The sequence below is a fragment of the Spea bombifrons genome, chromosome 1, assembly GCF_027358695.1.
Source record: "Spea bombifrons isolate aSpeBom1 chromosome 1, aSpeBom1.2.pri, whole genome shotgun sequence".
Lineage (NCBI taxonomy): Eukaryota > Metazoa > Chordata > Amphibia > Anura > Pelobatidae > Spea > Spea bombifrons.
In genome coordinates this window covers 61,585,706-61,610,066 of record NC_071087.1, presented here as the reverse complement: position 1 = coordinate 61,610,066, position 24,361 = coordinate 61,585,706, and positions in this window count along the sequence as shown.

Genomic DNA, 24,361 nt, shown 5'->3' with positions numbered 1-24,361 from the left:
AGAGTACTAAAACTCTCATATGTCATAGGGAAGTGATACAAAATGGGTCTGTGCCACTGGATCTGGGACATTTGGCAGGTATGAAAATGTGTAGTAAACCCAGGAACCTTTAATATTTTGTCTCATCTGCCAATTCACAGTTTAGTGAATAAATTATATAGACATGGTAGATACACCAAGGATAACTTACGATTAAGGATATTTTATGGAAATGTACATCAGAGATCATTACAGAATATCTCTGATGCTTCCAATGTTGAGGTATAGATACTGCTAGAGAATGAACAAGACAGGCCACATTCTTGTACCTACAGAGATACTGTCAAGTAGCACAACATGTATATTATCGCTAAGAATTTATCTTATGCAACAACTCACACGCTGCCTACCTCTGAATCAAGCAGCCAAGAAACAGTTTTGGATATTTCAAAACAGAATGTCACGTTAAAACAGATGTGCACCATTTGGCTCATGCTACATATATGTCATAGCATGACAAACAGTGTGTCATCCTTCAGCTCTGGACACCACTGCACGGCCTGCCAATAGAGGGCCCGGTATCCACAATCCACAGTCCTTTCAAAGGGAAGCAACTTCTCCAACTCAGACCTCTTGAGGCTGCTCTCCCAGGTACTGCATTCGCCAATCTAGTTGTAGCACGTACCATTCCTTGGAGGATGGGAGGACTATTCCCCGGACACCCTGGTCCATTCTGAGAGCCTCCATCCAGGCATTTATTTAACTCGCGACTCTGCTGCGCACCAACACGTCCTGTAGTGCGGAACCATCTTTGGCTTGCTTCCGGTATACCGGCTGGTACTCCGTTGGGACGTTTGCAAGGAGGATCCCGCCGCTGCCGCCAATGTAACGGGTTCACCAAGAGAGCTGTAGTAACTCCCAGAGATCACCCACATGTATCCTCCTGTTATCCCCCGGAATAACTTCCAGCACCAGCCAGCATGCGCACCTTGGAACCCTGCTGTGTGTACCCAATAAGTAGACACAACTACCTTGAATTGAGTACAGCAGGAATGAACAGTTTATTGTTGTAAAACATAGACTCATATAGCCACAGAACTTCATTAACATAAATCAACATTGATAAACAGGTACATGTAGACAACCCAACCTTTAATCCCCTTTCACTACTGAATCCCCCATCCCCCCCCGGCAGCCATCCTGTTAATGGGATTAGTTTAGACAATGGAGTTCCTGCCTGTTTGGCAGCCAGGCTGGAGCCATCTCTGGGTACCTTGGGGGCCCTGTATGACAGCTCATTTTGTCAAAAACAGTTTTCCTTCTAGTGTTATGATATGCTACAAGCCATTTTTACTTTACAGAGAGGGTATTAGATAAATGGAAAAGCCGCTAAGCAGACGCTGTAGATGCTAACACAGTGAGGGAATTTAGACATGCATGGAAAATGCATGACACTAATCAGAACAAGGATTGTTAAAGTTATGAGTCTTTACAGTGGGGGGAAAAAAGGCAGACTAGATGGGCCGAATGGGTCTTTTGTGCCGCAAAATATACATTAAGCTAGTGTCTCCCATGTTAAAGAATAAAAATAAATAGATATGTCTTTATTCCTTTCTTGAAAGACTTAATCCCATAAATACTGCAAAAAAGTGTTGCAGAAACGTTGTTTTTGGTGACAATGACTTCCAACCAATAAGAGACTTCCGTGTCCTGACAACAAGCTTGAATTCATTTTCCACCCAGAAAGTGTAAAAATTGGCGTGGCTATTTTTACAGCAAAATGTGGACATTTGTTAGTATTAAAGGCTGGTGTTCCCTAATGCTACAGCCTGTTTAGTTATAGTAAGATTTTGGCAGCAGAATAGGTACAACACAATTATTACATGGTACTAAAATCTATCAATCAAATCTAACTAAACAAGGGGTGTATTCACTAAACTGAGAGTAACATATTTCCTTTGCCAGCCAGTCAGGTGGGCCAGCATAACCGCACTAACTGTGCTAAGCCGATTCCACTAGGTCTATATCACAGGAGAACCATGCTAGAGGTGGCTCTTCAGCAAATGCTGTAATTAAGATGGCGAGTTGAAATGTTATCTGTAGCTCCTGTTTTAGTTAAAAATCACCAAACTAATATGCAAACAGAATGGGCACATGGTCAAGGCATAACATAACCCAGTGCACTTTCATTTCATTGGTAGAACATGGACATCTCTAGAATGCTCACCAGGCCATACTCTTGGCACGCTGTAACAACTGGATTCATAAATAAATGTGGAAACAGAAAGCTGAACAAATAATGCATGAAAAACACATTTGGGTGTGGCGCACGAAAAAAAAGTGTTCTCAGTCATGCCTTCAGGGATTGTTCTTGTATGAAACATCACCTCTGCTATTGCAAAACTTGGTTTATTGCTTAATTGTTAAAAAAAAAAAAAAAAAAAAAAAAGCAATAAACAAGTGTTTAAACAGATGCAAAAATGAGGCTAGAACACGGCACATGTGCTAGTCAGGGGGAAGAGTCAGAACACCACGTGAATGTTTTGATATGTATCATATGGCCTTTGCTATCACAATGTCTACTATACAATGAATACAGAGCTTCTCCAGAATCATTCATTTCTAAAACATTAAAAAGGTCTGACTAAATCCCAGGAGCCAGGTAGTTTGCAGGCTATTTTATTCGGAACACTATGAGATATATATAATTATATACCGTATTTGCCCGAATATAGGCCGCACTTTTTCCTGACTTAAAGTGCGCAATTCGTATCGCCCGGCGCGCGGGACATGCAGTTCCGGGAGCCGGGCAGGCCGCAGGGTTAGGATACAGATCCCCCGCAGCGCTGCAGGGGACCTGCATCCTACTCTTCGCTACGCTGAGACAGCCTTCCCTGACAGCACGTTCCCACGGGGGGAGTGCCAGGACGGGAGGTTGTCTAAGCACATTGTGCAGACATTCACTGGCTGCGGCAATGCGAGCGTAAACAACCTCCACTGCCGGCACGTCTGCTTGATGTGCTTTAATGATCTCCCTTGCCGGGAAACGTGCCGACAGCGGAGGTTGTTTACACTCGCATCGCAGCAGCTGGTGAACGTCTGCGTGATGTACGTTAATCTTCCTTGCTGGCACTTCCCACTGCCGGCCCCACGAGACCCCGGGGAGTCTGGAGGGGGGCAAATCTCGGGGGCAGAGTGGCAGCATATCTCAGGGGGGCACATGGGGGGGAAACAGAGTGGCAGCGTATCTGGGGTGGGCAGAGTGGCAGTATCTCTATTCCACTAAGTGTTTTTTTTACTAAGAAAACGTTTTCTTTAAAAAAGCACCTAACTTTTACGGTGCAGCCTATATTCGGGTGCGGCCTCTAATCGAGCCAATAAGGTATAGGTTGATATATATATATATATATATATATATATATATATATATATATATATATATATATATATATATATAAACCGGTATGTATACACTTGTGCGCACCAGCATACACCTCCCAGCAAACTTACTGATACAGTTGCTACAGAATTGTGTCTGACCAATTCATCCAACATGAAATAATTACATTAGTATTATACAGCAACATATTAGCATTCAAGTTGTTATTGTTATCTTATCAACTGTTCTTGCCCTGTTCCTGGAATTTGTACAATTCGAGCTGTTCGTACAACATCGCTTCTGGCTTCAGTGGCTGCTCTGCTGCGGTACGCTTCGGGAGGAGAAGCCGATGCCTGGTTAGAAGCCAAAATTCCAAAGCTGCCATTCAGAGCGAGGCAAGAAGCAAATTAACTCTCATTGGCCTAGATCGGCTCAGCGTTACATACCTAACTATGCAAGAGCTTCATTGCACAATAACTGTAGATTGCTTTCTCACTTATCTATATAGAACACCTATTAAAGGAGACACACAAAGAAACACATGATTCACAAAAGCATATCAAAGTCACACATCAGTTGTGTCGGATTTTGATCGCAACGCTTACAACTTATTGCGTCTCCCCCACAAGCTTTTTCACACTCGGTTGCGTACGACTTAACTCACGTGGTTATCGACTACCCTGTGTGGGCCAATATTTGTTTAAATATCCGGAGGGAATGAGGGCGTGCCTTGCCAACGTCCAATCATATATTGATCGAGCGGAACACACCCATATTATAAACACATGTATTCATGTGAGTTCTGTGCCAGTCATTTAAGAGTGTATGAACACAGTAACGCGGTATTCGCTCGCAATAACGACCCAAAATAAGTTCTGTGCTTTGGAACAATGTCAGATTTTTATTTAGGGGTGGGACAATTCATGAATTCAGGAACAGCTTATATCCGGGGCTTCTGAATAGTATGTTCACCTATTTTCTTCATTTCTTCTATCTGCCAGTTCACTCTTCATTCATGTTTCTTTCAGGTCTTCAAATATTAAAGGGGGATGGCTAGAGTTAATATTGGACTTGTTCTTGCAACAAAAGTAACAACATGATTCGCAGCAAGAGCATGTAATGTCATTTATGCCATTACTGTTCATAAAGTACAAGAAACTTTCATCATGCAAGAAATAGCCCTTTACATTATTAGCAATGCTGACTGACACAATGGTGCTGATTTATGCCGGTATTATACAGCTAGAATAAGGCTTTACTATGCAGATGGGAGTTCCAAGAACAGCCGGCATATGGATTTCCATAAGAAACATGACTACTGCAACTTTAGAAAGTGGAACTGGCATGGGGGCTTCGAAAACTGTGGGTAAAATAAGGTGAGCAATATAGGATGACCAAGGTTAGAGGGGAAAGAGCTAATGAAATAAATGCAGGGTATACAACTGAAACCTAACGAAAGACTGGGAGACTGCTCATAGGACAGTAAGGATAATGCATGGAATGTGCTTACAGTCAACAAAATAGGCGGGAAAAGACTATGATAACTGTCATATGGTCAGAGATTTGGCCTCCGCCGTACGGATACAGATACGTGTCTCTTGTATCTGCAGGAGAATGATTACGGCAGTGTCACCACACCCTGACCTCCCCCCTTTCGCTAATCCTACCGAGTCCTACAGATAAAAGACCTACGGAAGATGTGGGCAAGGAACATGCGCAATAACACATCGGTGAAGAGTTCATTTATTTCCCCCTAAATCAAATCTCTCACAAAGAAATACGTTATCACTATAAACTAACATAATGTCGCTTACTCGTATTTATCATATTACATTCATGCCGCATTAATTGTACAGTAACTGTCACTGTTCCCTATAAATTTTCTCCCCCCAAACCCCTTGAGGACCAGGTCGTTTTTTACACTATCGGACAGGAGCAATATTCTTTTGTTTTTTACTATGTTCACCCGTAATGTCCCTCTTAATTAATGCACCTACACAAGTTATATTATTTTGTATTTTTCATATTTTTCATATTATTATTAATATTTTTTTCAGAAAAATTAGGGTTTTCTTTTCAAACCATATTTGTAAACGTAAGACATTATTGTGTATAAATAACATCTAAACCAAATGAACCAACCACCCCCCCACACATTTTTACATGCATATAAATTGTACAGGGCTATAGCCAATGGGGAAAATAACCTAAATATAACAAATTGTCCTGATTTGGAAACCACCATATATGCTATAATATTTATCTATCATAGATGTTAATACGACCACATAAAATTATATGATACTGAAAAAGATGACACCCTGGGGTATTTCACTTAGGCCATATTGACACTTTTTATCAAGTAATTATATATTATACATATATAATATATATAAATATAATATAATATTTTTAAAATATTATAGAGCAAGGCACAATGTATAGATCTACTTTGGGGTCTTTTATGACCCAGAGCACAAGGGAACACCCTGTGATTTCAATTGTGACACCTGTTAAGAGTTTCCCACACTGTCTGGTCACATACTGTGCCAGAAAATCTGATCTGGGTCTCTACAGATCACACAAGTCTCATTACAGGAATGCTGCAGCAACGTCAGCAAACTTCTGTTCAGGCATTTAAATTCCCTACAATGCAACAACGTTAAATTAGAGCACTATTACACTTGATCTGACAGCTCTGGGCCACACGTTTTGGCCCCAGCTGTCAGAGGAGTGACCATGCTGTCATTTGACAGGCTAATCTCCTGTTCAATGAGTGCCAAAACCCTATGGATCATTTTTTTTCATGACATATCCCACACATATGTCACAGATCGTTAATGGGTTAAACCAAAGGTATTCAAAACCATTATAGTGAAGATATGAATTGAAATGACATGGGTCATTGCAGAAGTAGTCTTTGGGCACTAATTTCATTAAAAATATGCATTTTCCTTTTTATCAGTATAGCCACCTTCCCAATACAACTGCTATTACTATTATCCTAGTTATATAGTTCCAGATTTCCCAGTGCTATGATATTCTTATAATGTTGAGTTATATCACATTCACGAAAGACTGTTGAAAGTAGCAGACCTCCAGCAGAGGTCAGCAGAAGCAGTCTTCTTCCCTTGGTTAGCTGAAGGTGGTGAATTAATGCACAGCCTCTACCACACATGAGCTAATTAAAGTAAGCCTTTAAGTGACTTCCTCCCATCTATATAAACTAGAAGGACTTGAAGGATGGTGTTCACCTGCTTGTAGAGTCTCCTCTAGCAATTTGGTAGTTTCAGTGCTTCAGGTCCTTGGCCTTTTTATTGCACCCTGTCTCTAGTTCCTGCTGCACTGGTCTCTTGCCATGTTTACCACTCCGAGTTCAGATTTAACTACTGTGTATTGTCTTGGCTTGGCTTGCCTCATTCACTTCCTTCACTCCTAGTGGACTAGACTTGGCTTGTTACTTGCTTTGCTTACCAGATACCACTTTGGATTGGCCTATCAGTGGTCTACACAACAGGAGTCTAAAGATAACATCAGTTCTGCTCCCTTTCTTATAGATTAGAATTTGTAATAGAAATTGAGATCCACATAGTCTTTCTGGTGAACATGTATATCACAACTGAGGCTGTAATCATTTGTAAATGGTGTATGGCAACAAGTTATCAACTTACCGTATTGGCTCGAATATAGGCCGCACTAAAGACTTAAAGTGGGGGTGCGGCCTATATTCTGGGTCTAGCGCCCGACGCCCGGGACATGCAGTTCCGGGCGCCGGGCAGGCAGCAGGGTTAGGATACAGATCCCCCGCAGCGGTGCAGGGGACCTGCATCCTACTCTCCGATACGCTCAGACAGCCTCCCCTGCCAGCACTTCCCATGGGGGGAGTGCCGGCACGGGAGGTTGTCTAAGCGCATCGTGCAGACGTTAACCGGCAATGCGCGTACACAGCCTCCGCTGCCGGCACGTCTGCACGATGTGCTTTAACAATCTCCCTTGCCGGGAATTCCCATCGTGCAGACGTGCCGGCAGCGGAGGTTGTTTACGCGCATCGCCACAGCCGGTAAACGTCCGCACAATGCGTTTTACCTCTGCCCCCAAGACTTACCAGAGCAGACTCCAGGGTGTCTTGCGGGGCCGGCGGGGGACATCTACGCAATACGCGTATACAACTTGCTCTGGTAAGTCGGGGGGGGGGCAGAGTGGCAGCATATCTCGGGCGGGAGGAGGAGGACAGTGGCAGCATATCTCGGGGGGGGGGGCGTGGCAGCATATCTCGGGGGGGGAGTGGCTGCATATCTCGGGGGGGGAGGACAGTGGCAGCATATCTCAGGGGGGACAGTGGCAGCATATCTCGGGGGGACAGAGTGGCAGCATATCTCGGGGGGGCAGAGTGGCAGCATGTCTATTAAAAAACTTTTTCTTTAAAAAAGCACCCAACTTTTAGGGTGCGGCCTATATACGGGGGCGGCCTATATCCGAGCCAATGCGGTATTTTCTATTTTAACAACTAATATTTTATTTGATATCATATTTTACACAAAATTTCCTTTTGAAATATCCTTAAAATATAACAGATCTTTAAAACAATAGTTCAACACTTTGCTCACACCACATACAACTGGATTTTGGCATTAAACCTGTACCTTTATACATCAAAATTATTTAGCTGCAACACAGACACAGGAAACATAAACCACTGAGGTTGGACAAGTTTATGTGGAACAATTTTTGGAACCAGGAAGAACGATAAAATACTATGAAATAGTAAGCACAAGTAGTACAGAGTGTTAAGAGCCATGGCTACCTAGGATATTTTACCTTCATATGCGCTGTACACACTCATTAGAAAAGGAACGCACATGCTTGTTTGTAACAAGTCAGATTCCGTGCAGGGTTACAATGTTGTTAATTCAAATCAACTGTGTCATTTGGCTATGGTTTCAAATCCAACTTTCTTTTATGTCAGATGTTTAAGACATGCACTCCAAAAGTGAACTTCCATGTTGCTGGAATACTTTGTCAAGATCAGTAATATCACATGTTAATTTGTTGCTGTTTCCCAAACCCATTATGGGAATTCCTACAGCCACACTCCCACACAATTCTAAGTAGACAATAGGCCATACCTATACAGATCAATTGTGGATATTAAAAAGGAACATTCTATTGGTTTCCACTGAGACCGGTACAAAGCACTAAATCTCTGCCTTCTTCCAGAATTGTTGGTAACACATAACTCCTAAGGTGTGCTCATGTGCCTAAATTCTGAACATACTGTACATTGCTAATCTTGTTATTCCTGGAGACCGCTATATACAGAGGTAAATGCAAAGGCCAAAACGCAAAGAAGGTATGATGCATGCAAAATTATATATAAAATGAAAGTAAATACTAGAAATCAAAATAAAGCAAACACAAAAGTATCATTTATGAGGTTCTGCTGTGTTCGAAGATGTGTATCAACAAATGATCCTATGCAAGTGAACCGCAATATTTGTTAATGCTTCCTCTACAGCCTTGGATGTTGGTTCCCTTGTACAAAAAGTTCTGTCTTTGAGGTAGACTAAAACTAAAATAGCATAACAACTTTCTTTGTATAACATGATCAAAAATGTTAGCTTTCTGGATTGCTATGGTAGCTTTGCCTTATTTGAAAAAAATGAAGGGTTAAGAATCTATAACATATCACTGTTTTGCACTGTTTAACCCCTTAATGACAATTGACGGTCCAGGCACGTCACCTCTATGATCTACGTTTGCTTTCTGCACCCAAACAGTGTTGCTGTAACGCCTCAACAGGCATTTGCAAGATGGAGGAGTGTCCTGTAAAAAGAATAAAGTTTAAACAAGTTTCCCAGACGGTCTCTCCAGACCCTCCAGAGAACTCTGGCTCCCCTTGCAGGATTGAATACAGGTACTGCATTCAACCATGCAAGTCAATAGAGCCCAGCTTTCTAATCACAATGTGATTAGTAAAATAAATAAAAAAATAATAATAATAATAAGAAAAATAAATACGGTAGTTAAAAATAAAATAAAAAAATTAAATGAAAAAAAGGCAATAAATAAATATATATTTATATAGATTAAAAAAATAGTCCTAAAATTTGCGCTTTAGCTTAAAACAATTCTGGCATGGAAAGAGTTAAAATACTTAGAGGTACATCATATAGTGCTAGCGCAAGGTTTTAGGGTTTTTATTTTTTTTATTCATTTTTCATAAATTAAAAAAAAAACACTTTTCCCCCTTGTAGGAAGAGGGAGAAATGTTGTTTCTCACTCTCTTCCCTGCAATCATCTCTGCACAGATCACACTGTGATCACCAACCAAGTCTCCAGAGACTTGTGATGCTGACTTCTGCTGGTCTCCTGCGGCAGGGAAATGTTCCTGGTGATGCAACAAAATCAGGACGTACCAGTGCGTCCATAGGGGCATCTTGCAATGACTTATCTGGACATATCAGTACACCCATAGGGGACGGAAGAAGTTAAGAAAAATCCATATTTGTATATAAATGAGAAAGAGGGAAATAATGGTTGGAAAGCACACATAATTCTTGCTATGCTGCCACAGGGAAAAGGGTTTACAAAATATATGTAAGCAATTGCAATGTTGAGTATAAAAATAAACTTTGCTACCTTGACACAGTAAAAAAAGCTTTTTAAAATAACCTGGCAAAGCTGGCCCCTATTTAATGTCTAACGCCTAAATAATTGCTTTTCTACTTAAAAAAAAAGAATTTACTATTTATGCAGTACTGTGCAAAAGCTTTAGGGAGGTGTGAAAAATTGCTGTAATGTCTATCTGTGAAAGTATTCTTACATGCTAATAGTTTATTTAATTATTTAATAAAATACAAAGTGAGTGAACGGAAGCCATCATTTGCTTTAAAACAGCGTCAATTCTTCTAGATACAGTTGCACACAGTTTTTTTTTAACTCCTTAACGACCAGGCCAGGCACGTCACACAAAAACGGTCAGGTAACAACCAATGATGTGCCTGGCATTAAACAAGCTTAGAAAGGGAATTATGATCAACAATCGCCTCCTAAGCTTCAAGCGTTAACAACAATCGCCTCCTAAACCTCAATGGTGTCGCTGAAATTAAGTCCAAAAATAATAAAATAAATAAAATAAAAAAAGAAAGTTTGTTATTATGAGCAAGTGCTAAATATTGCGCTGTGTCTTCCCAAAAATCTTCACACGATTTAAATAAAAAAGAAAGATAAAAAAAAATCATTTCAAATACCCAAGGGATATCTACTTTTAAAAAATGAATGGTTTGGTGGGGTAAATTGGAGTGGCCGGGTTCCGAAATAGGGCACAGGCACAGACTGACCAAAATGGAAAAAAGTGCACTTCCCAAATGTGGCCTTTTAGCCCCCAAACACCAGACAAACCCATGCATGGGTAGTATCACTGTAATCAAAGGAGCTGTAAATTCACACCTGAAGTACAATTTGCGTGATAAAAAGCACAAAATAAATTACTACCACAAAGTTTGACAAAGGGTTGGTAGTAGAATTAGTACATTGAAAGGGTTAAAATACCACCATTTGAAACAACCTGGGGTGTCTAGTTTTCAAAAGCATGTGGTTTGATGGGGGTAAATTGCATTGGCTAGCTTTAAAGATACCTGAAATAGCACATGGGGCAAAATGACCAGATTTGGAAAAAAATGGTTTTGAAATAACAAAATGCGACTTGGACTTATTGCTCAATAACTTGCAGAAAAAAGCAAAAGAACATAAAAACATTGGGTATGTCTAAACTCAGGACAAATAGTAGAACCTATTTTTGCAAAGGAAATGAGATGATATGATCAAAAATAGTGTTTGAAGAAAGCCCTTCTTGTCCTGGAAAAAAACAATATGTTACTTGTGTGGGTTCACTAAACGGGAGAGGAGAAAATTACTGCTAAACATGAGCACTGCAAAAGTGTTAAAACAGCCTTGGTCACAAAGAGTACAAAAAATAAACAACCTGGTCCTTAAGAGGTTAAGGGACTTGGCAGGTAGGGTGTTCCAAACATCTTGCAGAACTTACCACAGTCTTCTGTGGATTTAAGCAGCCTCAGTTGCTTCTCTCTTCATGTAATCCCAGACAGACTCAATAATGTTGAAATTAGAATTAGAACTCCTTGTTTACCCTGTATGCTTAAAATAAGTTCTTAAGCAGTATGTTTAGATAAGTATCTGCCTGTACTTCTCAACATGGTCCTCCATTAATTTGCAGAAATGCAGCCCCAAACTTGCTAGGAACCTCCGCCATGTTTTACTGTGGAAAGCAGTTCCCAAGACTTTTTTGTTCCTTGGTGTAGTGCACCAAGTACCCAAACTGTCCTCTTTTTAAACTGGAGTCAAGGATGTCCAGCACTTTGACATCGTTTGAGGAGCGAGACATGAAAAGTGGAATGAACACATAGTAGGTAACTGAACAGAAACACAGGATTGATGATCTTGGTAATGGAAAAGTGTCCAAGAAATGCCCCCAGGGTTTTGATAGGGTTAGACCTTTTGACGGGGGCAGAGGATAATCACACCTTGTCCCTTACTTTGTATAGAGGGGGTGATGTGTGTCTCCGGTCTGCTTGTTCCTTATAAGGTTGTTGTGCTTTAAGCAAAATTTCTTGTAGAAGGGTAAAACCTTGTTTCAGTAGATGCATACTGTCTGTAACCTGTGGAACAGTCAGTTGAGGTATTTAAGTTGGATGATATACATAGTATTGCTTTGACTAATGTGAGAATGGGGCATTCCAATATGGTGGGTATCTTTTTTGGATCCATCTCAATGTGTTCAGGAGTCAGCATGTATCCAATAAATTCTACAGTGTAGGGATTTGTTCAGGGTAACATCCAGGAAACTATCATTGGAGCCGGAGTCCACTATAACATCTAGTAAAACTATGCTATGCGACCAGAGACAGGGAGAGAGATATGAAGCACCAATCCACCCAGGAGCAGAGGACACCATAAGGAGGTGGGCTTACCTCTAGTCCAGGGGTGTCCCAGTTTTTCTGCAGTGGGCCGCTTCATCAGAATTGTATACGTGCGAGGGCCGCACTCATTTTTCACTGTGAAAAAATATGACCTTTAATAAAATGCAGATTAAAATAAAGTAAATGACACAAAACCTTTACTTTTCCTCTCACTGATGTCTGGGCCTAGAAAGTTTTGTGACTACAAATTCAGGATTCTGGATAAGTAAAAATGAAATAGTTCTATTTATTCTAGGGATGCACCAAAATGAAAATTCTGGACCAAAACCGAAAATTCAGGGTTCCCCTTGCCGAAAAGGACCCCCCACCTTTAAAAATAATAAAAAATCCCACACTTTTAATAAAAGTAAGTTACACACCAAAATTGTACAAAAAGTCTTAAACCAATGTTATACATTATATATATATATATATATATATATATATATATATATATATTCTTTTTTATTATTATTTTTTTTTTGTTAACAGCAATCTCAGGCATACCCAGATTCCAGCATGCACTGGTTGGCTGGGCATGATAGCAGTGTGATTGCTGTCAACAATCATATATAAATTAATATTGTTATTGTATTTTTTTGTCCAATTTTGGTGTGTTAACCACACTTTTATTAAAAGTAAGTAACACACCAAAATTGGACAAAAACATTCAATAATATGACATAGCCAGGCAGCCAAGTCTGACTTTGTGGGTCATCAAGTCTGACTTTGTTCTAAGTTGTTCCATCTAGAGCAGGGGCGTCCAACATGCGGCCCGCGGGACCTCGAGGTGCGGCCCGCGTGAGATCGGCAGCCAGGGCCACCGGGATCACAAGAGCCCTGCTGCTTACCTGTGGGAGGGTCTTTTGTACTGCACAGAGGAAGCGGACCCAGCAGAGTCACGTGAATGCACGTGACATCACATAACTCTGCTCTAGTCTTGCTTCCTCTGTGCAGTACAAGAGAACGCAGAGGGAGGCCGTGCCCCCTGCTGAAGTCTGTGAGCGGCATCGAGGGAGCTGCATGCAGATAAGGGGTGTTCAGGGAAGTGTACAACATTCCTTCCCATTAGTGCCAACCATCATCATAATCAAGACATCTTAACAATCAACAGCTTCAACACATTATCAGAACCAGATCAACTCATCCCCATCCGAGCCGTCCTCTCCTATTGTCTCACTTCCCCCTCAACCACCGACTAGATTGTAAGCTCGCAAGAGCAGGGCCCTCTTCTCCTTTGCACCAGTTTGTTGTTGTATGTGTTTCTAAATTGTTCTACTGACTGTAACAGCGCTGCGGAATCTGCCGGCGCTTTATAATTAAATGAAATGTAAATGTAGGCATAGTTGGTGTGAAAGGTCTAGGTGTAGAGACCAAGCGAGGAGGAAAGTCAGCATTGCTGGTATGTTCCATGTGTCTCTCCCAGAGTCTTTGATCCTTCGGAGTTAGTATGTATTTCAAGTCTTCCATATGGCCAATTCATCCTTGGGCATGGCCGAGAGACCCAGGTGGAACTGATCATGTAAGGTAGGTTTGTTCCACTCTGTCTTCACCGCTTCAAGGGTGCATATAATAAGGGTTCAGCAAGAGATAGTAGCCAGAAACAGTTATTATTATTATTTATTGTTTTATATAGTGCCATCAAATTCAGTTCAAACAGCTAAGGCAGCTGGCAATCAAAAGAGTACATCAAACAGAGGTCAAGGTTACAGACAAACAAGGCAATCCAAGAGGCAAGTAAGAGTTTAAATAATGGGTAACACACAGAAGACACTGTAGCACAGTAAGTAGTGTAGATCTGGAAACTATAATCCAAAGATACACAAGAAACAAAACTCCAGAACACTGGAGCAATGTGGAATAAGTATGTGGCGTTTTTATAGTGGACAGACTCCTGATAAATTTGGATGGTAGAGAGGTGTGCTTCCATTAAACATACCCCTCTGCCTCTTTGCCTGGAAACTATTAGAGGCAGTGTGATTATGATGGTATGCTCTCCTCCCACTCCACAGGTGTTAACCCTAATGCTTAACATGGAGGGTAGCACATTGGTGGGGCAGCCATAACTTTAGCCCGAGGCTTTGGTTTAATTCAAGATTGCAGGATACAGTACTTTGGTCCATGACTTCAGCCTACTTCACTCTTTACTTACTTTGTATTTTTTTAAATAACAAATAAACTATTAGTGTGTTTGTTTTTGAAAGCATTCTTACTTTACAGCATTTTTTCCGCACACCCCTACTGTAAACAGTTTGCACAATACTGTTTATATTATCATATTTAAATGTACTTACAATAATACATATTTCAATTCTACTCACACATGTATTCAAAACAGTTGTTGCATTTGTGTGCGTTCATATGAAGGGGATCTGGACACTTTTGAGACTAGCTCAGCCTTTTTTAAACTTAATTGATCAATGTCTCATGCCCTCAGTTGCCATCAAGAGGCGTGTTTTAACCTGCATCTATTTTAACCCCTTGGCTGCTAAGCCATTTCCCACCCTGGTGCTAAGCTGGTTTTCGGCATTTTGGTGCATCTCACGTTTAAACGCGTTTAGAAGTAAATTTCTTGGGAATAAACTATACAAACCATATATTGTTTTTTTCAGCACACCCAGCAGTTTCCAAATATTTCATTTTTATATGTGTATGTCTCATTAGGTTTGCAAAATAAAGCCAAAAATGGGAAAAAAGTGTAATTTTTCACTTCCGACTCAATAAAAACTAGTTCGTAATGTTATTTTTCTAAACTCTAATATCAAAAGCTGTGTTGCTAAATATGTGTAGTAGGTAACTGGTCTAAAATAAACAGAAATTGAGAACAGTAGACTGTGTTTTTCTAATATTTTATAGCTAAAAGTTAAATTTATTAGACTATCACAAAAGACATCTTTAAATTTAATGCATGGCTGCCGTCAATTAAACAGCTCTAGCTGCCCGGGATGTTAAAATATGCCAACAAAACTATGTATTTTTAGAAACTACACCCCCAGCTGCAGCAAATGAGGTCTTAGTTGTATTTGTATCACAAATATGACGTGCACAACAAATAAGTGAATATCACACTTGTAAAAATAAAAAAAAATTAAATTAAAAGCGACAGGTTCATTTATGTCTCGCGCACTCCAGTCTTATACAAATACATGCAGCCCCTCATTTGATGCGCCAAGGGGTGTAGTTTCTGAAAATATATACTTTATGTACCATAATTTAACTTTCCAGCTGTCTAGAAGTTAAAGTTATCTGAAGTTAAAGTGGTCTAGACATCTGGGAAGTTAAATTAGGGTACAAAAAGTACACATTTCAAGAAACTACACCCCTTGGAGCTTCAAATGAGGGGTTACATGTATTTCTAGGACAAAAGTTGAGTGCACAAATAATGATGGAATATGTCGCTTTGGCTAAAAAATAGCAGTATGTTCATTTGTGTCTTGCACACTCCAGGTTTGTACTAGAACACATGCAGCCCCTCATTTGATGCGCCAAGGGGTGTAGTTTTTGCAAATATGTAGTTTTTGTGCCATAATTTAACTTCTTACATGAGCAGTAATGCCACGTCAAGGCTTCAACCCTAATTACTGACCATTCACACGCCTTTCATATCTCCATTCACTCGCAGAAGCACACACCATAATTTCCATACATTCACTCACAGAAGCACACACCATTCTTTCCATACATTCACTCACAGAAGCACACACCATTCTTTCCCCTTACAATCCCAAAGAAATGATGGTAAAGGGAGAAAAAAAATCACTTTTACAGCAAAAATAAGTTTTGCAGTAAAAATGCAAGGCGCCCAAAAATTGCCTTCCTCTACCATTGGCTAAATTTAACCCCATGATCAAAGGGATCATGGGGTTAAAATTTAGTATCAGCCATTTTTAAAAAGGGAATGTGACTTTTTCATAGCTATATGATCAATGATCACTGTGGTAACATTGGCTACCACAGTGATCATTTAGCTAGAATACTTTAACTTTTTTTTTTTAAAGTTAAACTAGTTTATGTTTAAATAATTTAATTTGGGGGTCTCTAGGCAATTTTGATCTTTATTTATCTGCCTTTAGAGACCCCCAAATCATATTTTTTACTTTTTTGTACATTTTTATTTTTTTAACTTAATATTTTTTATTCTTTTTTCACAAGCATTATACCGTTGGAAAGGTGAGGCGATTACCTTTCCAACGGTATATGTTGGTGGTCTGTAGCTGCTTAGATGCCTGAGATACAGGCATCTAAGCAGCATGCCCCCATACCTCTTTAACTGACAATTGTCAGTTTTCAATAAAGGTGCGCGGTGACGTAATCGCGTCATTACGCGCGACACCACCACCGGATCGGGTGGGCCCAGTGATGCCCTTCAAAATGAGGGGCAGATCGCCGGGGTAGGTGGTGATGGGGGTCCACAGACCTCCATCAAGGTAGGGTAGTGCTGGCGACGGCATGGTGCCGTCGTTAGCACCTGACTGGGACTGCTAGCGACGGCACCATGCCGTCGTTAGCAGTCAAGGGGTTAAATACAAAATAGCATTTGCTGAGAGAAAGATCAAAGATCTCTTAGCTAAATGTATATGCAAGGTTAAGAAGTTAGCCCTGGGGTGAGTATGGCTTTAGCATAAATTTTCTTTTCTGTCATTTATCTGGGTTTTATTGGCTTGTTGATTCAAGCACTTTATATTTTATCACTAACTTTTTGGGGGTCTGTGGTCGTAATATAAATGTCATAATCATATATTTTATTGCATTGCTGTAATATGTTATAAAACTCATCTGAACATTAATTGGCTGTAGGGCTGCAACTAACGATTATTTTCATAATCGATTAGTTGGCCGATTAGTTTTTCGATTAATCACATATGCCTTATATACCCAATATGCCTTATACCCCCAGATATGTCACTCCGTCCTCCTCAGGTATGCCACATACCCCCCTGATATGCCATAGTCCCCTCATAGGATTTGCAGACTCGTTCACAGACACAATACTTTTATAAATAAATACAGGATTTGCCTGTAAATACTGCCCCTAAATTAACCCTGAAGACCCCATCAACCACAACTGCCCCTAAATTAACCCATCAACCATAACTGCCCCTAAATTAACCTTAAACACCCCATCAACCACAACTGCCCCTAAATTAACCCTAAACACCCCATCAATCACCACTGCCCCTAAATTAACCCTAAACACCCCATTAACTATAACTGCCCCTAAGTTAACCCTAAACACCCCATTAACTATAACTGCCCCTAAATTAACCCTAAACACCCCATTAACTATAACTGCCCCTAAGTTAACCCTAAACACCCCATTAACTATAACTGCCCCTAAGTTAACCCTAAACACCCCATTAACAATAACTGCCCCTAAGTTAACCCTAAACACCCCATTAACTATAACTGCCCCTAAGTTAACCCTAAACACCCCATTAACTATAACTGCCCCTAAGTTAACGCTAAACACCCCATTAACTATACCTGCCCCTAAGTTAACCCTAAACACCCCATTAACTATACCTGCCCCTAAGTTAACCCTAAACACCCCATTAACTATAACTGCCCCTCAATTAACCCCCACCTCCCCTAACTTTCAGCAGCCCAAATATTAATTTTATACTCACAGTTAGATGAGTGTCACAGCCATGGCGATGCTCAGGAAACGGGTGGAGCCCGTTCTTCATCCCTGTCCCTCCCTGCAGTCACTGCCGATTGACCCGCCCCTTTCTTTCTCCAGCAGCGATTGCAGGGAGGGACTGGAAAAAGGAAGTGGGCGGGCCAATCGGCAGTGACTGCAGGGAGGAACTGTAAGTAGCAACTGCTGCTGTGACTCCTGTGAGTCACACTAAACGGATTATAACAGGAGCGGTATTTTTCAGAACCCTCATTTTATAATCGATAAAAATCGATTCAACTAATCGATAATGAAATTCGTTGCCAACGAATTTCATTATCGATTATCATCGATTTTATCGATTAGTTGTTGCAGCCCTAATTGGCTGCATCCATGTATCCTATGACTATAAGCCCTTCAAGGTTTTCTTTATTTGTAGAAGAAAACATTACTTTTCAGTCCCTTTGGAGCAAGTATAATTTATTGAACAGTGACACCATGTGGCACACTGTGAAATTACAAGGGCACAACTTGACTGCAGACAAGCAGTGACAAAAAGTGCTGGATCAAGGAAGAGGAGGGCAGCTGGTGCAGCAGGACTGAAGCATCTAGGTCATTATTTTTATTTTAGAAGAATGCATATTAAAGTACTCACAGAGTATTTTAATATGCATTCTTCTATAGTGGAGGTGTCAGGGATACTAAACTGTCCTTTCGCATAGCCTTCTAATTACCCGTCTCTTTACGGTTATAATCATGCCATGTTAATCTTTCGTACTCAACAGGGCATTGTAATCCCTAACATAATAACATGTTCCTCAGCAGCTCTAAAAATTATAAGGGTTATAAGGCCATTTCCAAACAAGAAAGCCTCTTCTCTCTAAGAAGAACATGACAGTATGCCTCAGGTTTGCAAAGTTGCATTTGAACAAATCACAAGACTTCGGTCCCAATGTCCTTTGGACAGACAAGACCAAAGTGGAGATGTTTGGCCATAATGCGCATTGCCATGTTTGGACTTGTTTTTCAGCCACAGGACCTCGGAACCTAGTGGTCATTGAGTCAACCATAAACTATCAAAGTATATCAAAGTAGTCTAGAGTCAAATGTGAGGCCATATGCCCGACATCTAAACCTTGGCTGAAATTGTGTCATGCAACAGGACAATGATCCCAAGCACACCAGCAAATCTACAACAGAATGGATGAAAAAGAAAGAATCAAGGTGTTGCAATAGGCAAGTCTAAACCTCAGCCTGATGCTGTGATGGGACCTGAAGAGACCTGTGCATAAAAACAATGCTCGCAAACTTCAATGAATTGAAGCAAAGTTGTAAAGAAGAGTGGGCCAAAATTCCTTCAGAACAATGTGAGAGGCCGATAGTCATACAGAAAAAGATAACAAACGGTTTTGCTGCTAAATTTGGTTCTATAAGCTACTGAATCATAAGATGTACTTAGTTTTTGACACATGGCTTCTCCATTTTGGCTTTATTTTGTTGAATAAATCATGATACTGTGTAAGATGTCATGCATTGTTTTACATCTGAGGTTGTATTTACCTGATTTTTAGACCTGCTAAGGAACAGATGTTGCATGGTGTGTGTGTTTGGGTGTCGGTGTGACAGAGCCTGTCCTGGTGCGTATTTGGTCATCTGTTTCTTGGCACTTTACTTTTTGTAGGATTTATTTTTTACATATACAGAGATAAAACGCCCTCCTGAATTTGTAGTCACTTCAGAGGACAAAACTTTCTAGACCCAGAATTCAGTGAGAGGAAAAGATTTTGCGTTATTTACTCTATTTCAATCTGCATATTTCATTAAAAACGATCAGTGGTACTAAATTGGGGATTATTCTAGCTCTGTGACCGAATAATAAGAATTTAATTAAAGACAGGAGGCGAATATTTTGCATATCTTCCTTTACTAAGACCTCACAGCTGCAAAGAAGAATCATTGGACACAGGTTTTCCAGACCCACCAAAGCAGAAAATGGATTATGCTGAAACATAAAGAAAACCATAACAGTATCTGGTAATGGGACCACATGCAAGGTATACAATCATAAGCGTGGCATAATTATAAAATCTCAAAGAAATATAAACAATGAATATAATAATAGAAAAAAACATCAGAGAAGGGGTTCCAAATTTAAACATTCCGGGTCGGGGAAAGATGGGTGGGAAAAATATTCGCCTTCCGCTCACACAGCTAGAATAATCCCCAACTTTATAGCATGACAGGAGGCTCATATTTTGCATTTTTAACGCTGAGAAAAAAGAGAATCCGCTGCATGATTCACTGGGTGAAAATAGAAACGTCAAAAGGTAGATTCCCTGGACCAATCATCCACACGCATGATATCTTGCAACAAACTGCCCATCTGGAAAGCCTGAGTGGCCGCAGCACCTCTAACCTTATGAGCCCCAAACAGAGGGTCCACCCCTGTAAGAGAGAGAACCCATCGGATCCATCGAGCTAAGGTGGGCAAAGAGACTGGGTGATACAGATTTGCAGAAGAAATCAGCAGTTGGGATGACCGAAAAACTTGATGAACAGATGTCCTAGCAAGATAAATTTGAACAACACATAGAAGAGGTTCTGAAGGAAAAAATGGGTATAAGACTGAACCCGCTAGAGACTTAGTATGACGCAAAATTTGAGAACTAACCCCATCCGTGGAAAAGGTCAATTAATTAAAATCCAGCGCCCGGACATCTGAAAAGCTGCGAAACAAACCCAGAGTCGTAAGTTTAGCACCAGGGAGACATCCCAGAAGTGGGAATACCGAGGGGAAAGGGGTCTAGATAGACTTATCCCTTGCAAAAGGCGGCAAATCAAGGGGTCCCTACCGATCGGAAGACCCACTATGGGAACGTGAGCAGTCGAGGTGGCAGAGTGGGCCACGCTGATGCTGCGGTACGATTTCTCTTGGGAAAAAAAGTGCAGACAAAAAGTTGATAACGTCTGTCACAGGGGCCGTAAAGGGATCACCTTGTTGAGCCATACACCAGCTACTCCACTTGTTCCAAGCGGTGGAGTAGAAGCGTCTAGTATCTGGAGCCCAGGATTCACGGAGTAGGTCTCTAGCTGAGTCTGATAGGCCTGACAGATTCCAGGAGCCCCTGAAATCGACCACACCACCCGAGAAGGACAATGATCGACCACCAGAGGGTGTGGAGAGTCCTCCGGATCTTAAAGGAGAAAAGTATTCCAAGGAAGGATGACGGGATCCCCATGGGACATTTCTAACAGAACAGGGAACCAGGGTTGAGCCGCCCACAGGGGCGAAACTAACACAAGGGAAATCAACTGTCGCCGCACTTGGTGGATCACTTGAGAGATCATTCAAAAAGGAGGGAACGCGTAAGAACCCGTCTGAGGCCAGGTCTGAGAAAAGGCATCCGCCGCTGTTGATTCCGGATCCGGGAGCCAACTGAAGAAAGTTGGAAGTTCCACCTGGATGCGAACAGGTCGACTGAGAGGGGACCCCGATGAAGAGCGATCATCGAGAAAACATGCCTGTCCAACATCCGGTCGCTGGTATCCCTCCACGTCCGGGAGAACTAATCCGCAGTCAAATTGCTTGCACCCGGACTACACCGAAAGAGAGATTTGCCTGTGAAGACAGAACTGAAACAAGTCCCTGGTCAGGTTGGACAGACCTTCCGACCGAGCACCACAGAGACGGTTGACATGGCGCACTGCTGACACATTGTCCATGCGCAGCAAAATAGAACAATGTGAAAGCTCCTTTGAAAAACTGCGGACCGCAAAAGATCCAGCTATAAGTTCCAAACAGTTGATGTGTAAGTGACGCTCGTCCCGTGACCAGCGCCATCCGTTTGCAGAATCTGCGCAAGAGGCGCCCCCCAAAGACTGATGTCTGATTCCAAGACAAAGTCTGGTCTGGTACCGAAAATGGCTGTGCCATTCCATGCTTCTATGTGCTTTATAATTATTATTTATTGTTTTATATTGCGCCATCAAATTCCGGACCGCTGTACAATGGGTAGACAAGACATAACAAGTAGCATGTAACATAACAACTTGACTAACAGAGACAACAGGTGAGGAGGGCTCTGCTCAAATCTAGCCACCAATTGTGTTCCAGGCGCACATCTGACTGGAGGGGAACCAATTGATCATAAGATTGGAGAGCCCGGAGGTGTCTGCCTTTCAGGCGATGAGGTGCCAACAGTAGGGAAAGAATGCGAGACAAGCCGCAGGGGGCGGGGAGGAAGGAAAGAGGATAATCTTGGTGTACCCAATCCTTGATTAGCCCTGGGTCAAGGGGGGGATTTTGGGCTGTTGCCTCGTCAGCCAGCACAAAAATCGTTATAGGACAGACACGTCTAATATTTTATCCTGTGTCGATTTTAAACCATTCTCCAAACCCCTACGCGGGGTCTCTACCCTTTTTATTCATGTATGTGACCATGAAAGAATCAAATTATGGGGTGGCCGTAACTTTGCCCGGGATAGTGGGCCGAGGGCATTCAACCCTAAGTCTATCATCAGAGGAACAATCACAGACATCTCCCGAGAGAGGTGTATAATCAGGTGCATCCCCCAAAGGGTTTGCTAACGTGGAATGTCCAGCTGAAGCATGGCGTTTGGCAAGTTTAGCCGGACCTTTGCCTTTATTGGCTTGAGCCAAATAGTGCTAGACCTTTTCCAAGGTCTCTTGGGAGGTGGGGACCCTGCAGAGCTCTCTGAATCAGAGCCTGAGGGAAGGAGATCTGAGGGATGGTGGACACCAGCTGGGACGTGGTTAAATTGGCCAGAGCCTCTTTAATTGCCACCTGAATCCAGGATTCGATATTAGCAGGGGGATCATTAGAGTCAGAAGCTGTCTCAGCCATGATGGATTCCCCAAATGCAATATAGGCAAGAATAACTGTAGAGGGTAAATTATATAAATTTCCCAATCTGAAAACAGGGGGTTAAAGTTGTGAGGCTCACTCACAGAGAAGTATTCAATGAACGTAATGGCACAGATTCTCATGTGAAACTATGAGAAAACACAAACTCTAAAACACCACAGCAAGCGCGGGAAAATAACGTATTTATATAAAAGGCACTATGCCCCCATCAAGATGGCCGCCTCAAGTTCCAAAAATAAGCAAAGGAACAAGCTAGGTGGGAAACTAGTACTCTCCCAATCCCAAACACTAAGAAGAAATACAGAAATAAAATCTTTGTTTTACAACTCAGGACAATCAAGATGGACGGCGAAAACTTGCGAGATCAAAGATGGCGACCGGAAATAGAGAATCCATCTGTTTAAACAAAGTGACGGAGGGGAGAGCCCTGGACAGAAGCAGGGAAGATGGATGATTAAAATATGAGGTAAACTAAAGAGAAGAAAATGCTATATGAGGAGGAAAAAAGCTCTTAAAGCAAAACAGATGATTAGGAAAAAAAACATAGAGGAGTAAACTAAATGGATAATATATAAATAATGATAATGTCATGAAAAGCAGACAGCAAATATCTCAAGACAAATACCGTATTGGCTCAGCGGATGTGCCGGCACCGGAAGTTGTATACGCGTATTGCGTAGATGTCCCCCGCTGGTCCCGCAAGACACCCGGGAGTCTGCTCTGGTAAGTCTTGGGCGCAGAGGTAAAACGCATCGTGCGGACGGTCACCGGCTGCGGCGATGCGGGTAAACAACCTCCGCTGCCGGGACATCTGCACGATGTGCTTTAACAATCTCCTTTGCCGGGACTCCCCCCGTGGGAATTCCCGGCAAGGGAGATTGTTAAAGCACATTGTGCAGACGTGCCGGCAGCGGAGGCTGTTTACCCGCATTGCCGCAGCCGGTGACCGTCCGCACGATGCGCTTAGACAACCTCCTGTGCCGACGCCCCCCGTGGAAAGTGCTGGCAGGGGAGGCTGTCTGAGCGTATCGGAGAATAGGATACAGGTCCCCTGCACCGCTGCGGGGGATCTGTATCCTAACCCCGCTGCTTGCCCAGTGCCCAGCAATCACAGTCCCATCATGCCTAGGTTCCAGCACTTACACATCCATGCTATCACACACACACTCATTCATTCATTCACAGATTAATTCCCTCAATCATGCATACTGATTCAAACACCCTCCCCACCCCCTTACCTGCACTGCAGCTCCTCGATGCCGCTCACAGACTTCAGCAGAGGGCGCGGCCTCTCTCTGCGTTCTCTGGTACTGCATAGAGGAAGCAGGACTGGAGCAGAGTCATGTGATGTCACGTGAACTCTGCTAGGTTCTGCTTCCTCTATGCAGTACAGAAGACCCTCCCCCAGGTAAGTAGCAGGGCTCGAGGTGCGGCCCACGTAAGATCGGTTGCCCTGGCTGCCGATCTTAAGCGGGCCGCACCCTCTCTCTCCTCCGCATTAAAAAAAAAAATTCTAATAAAA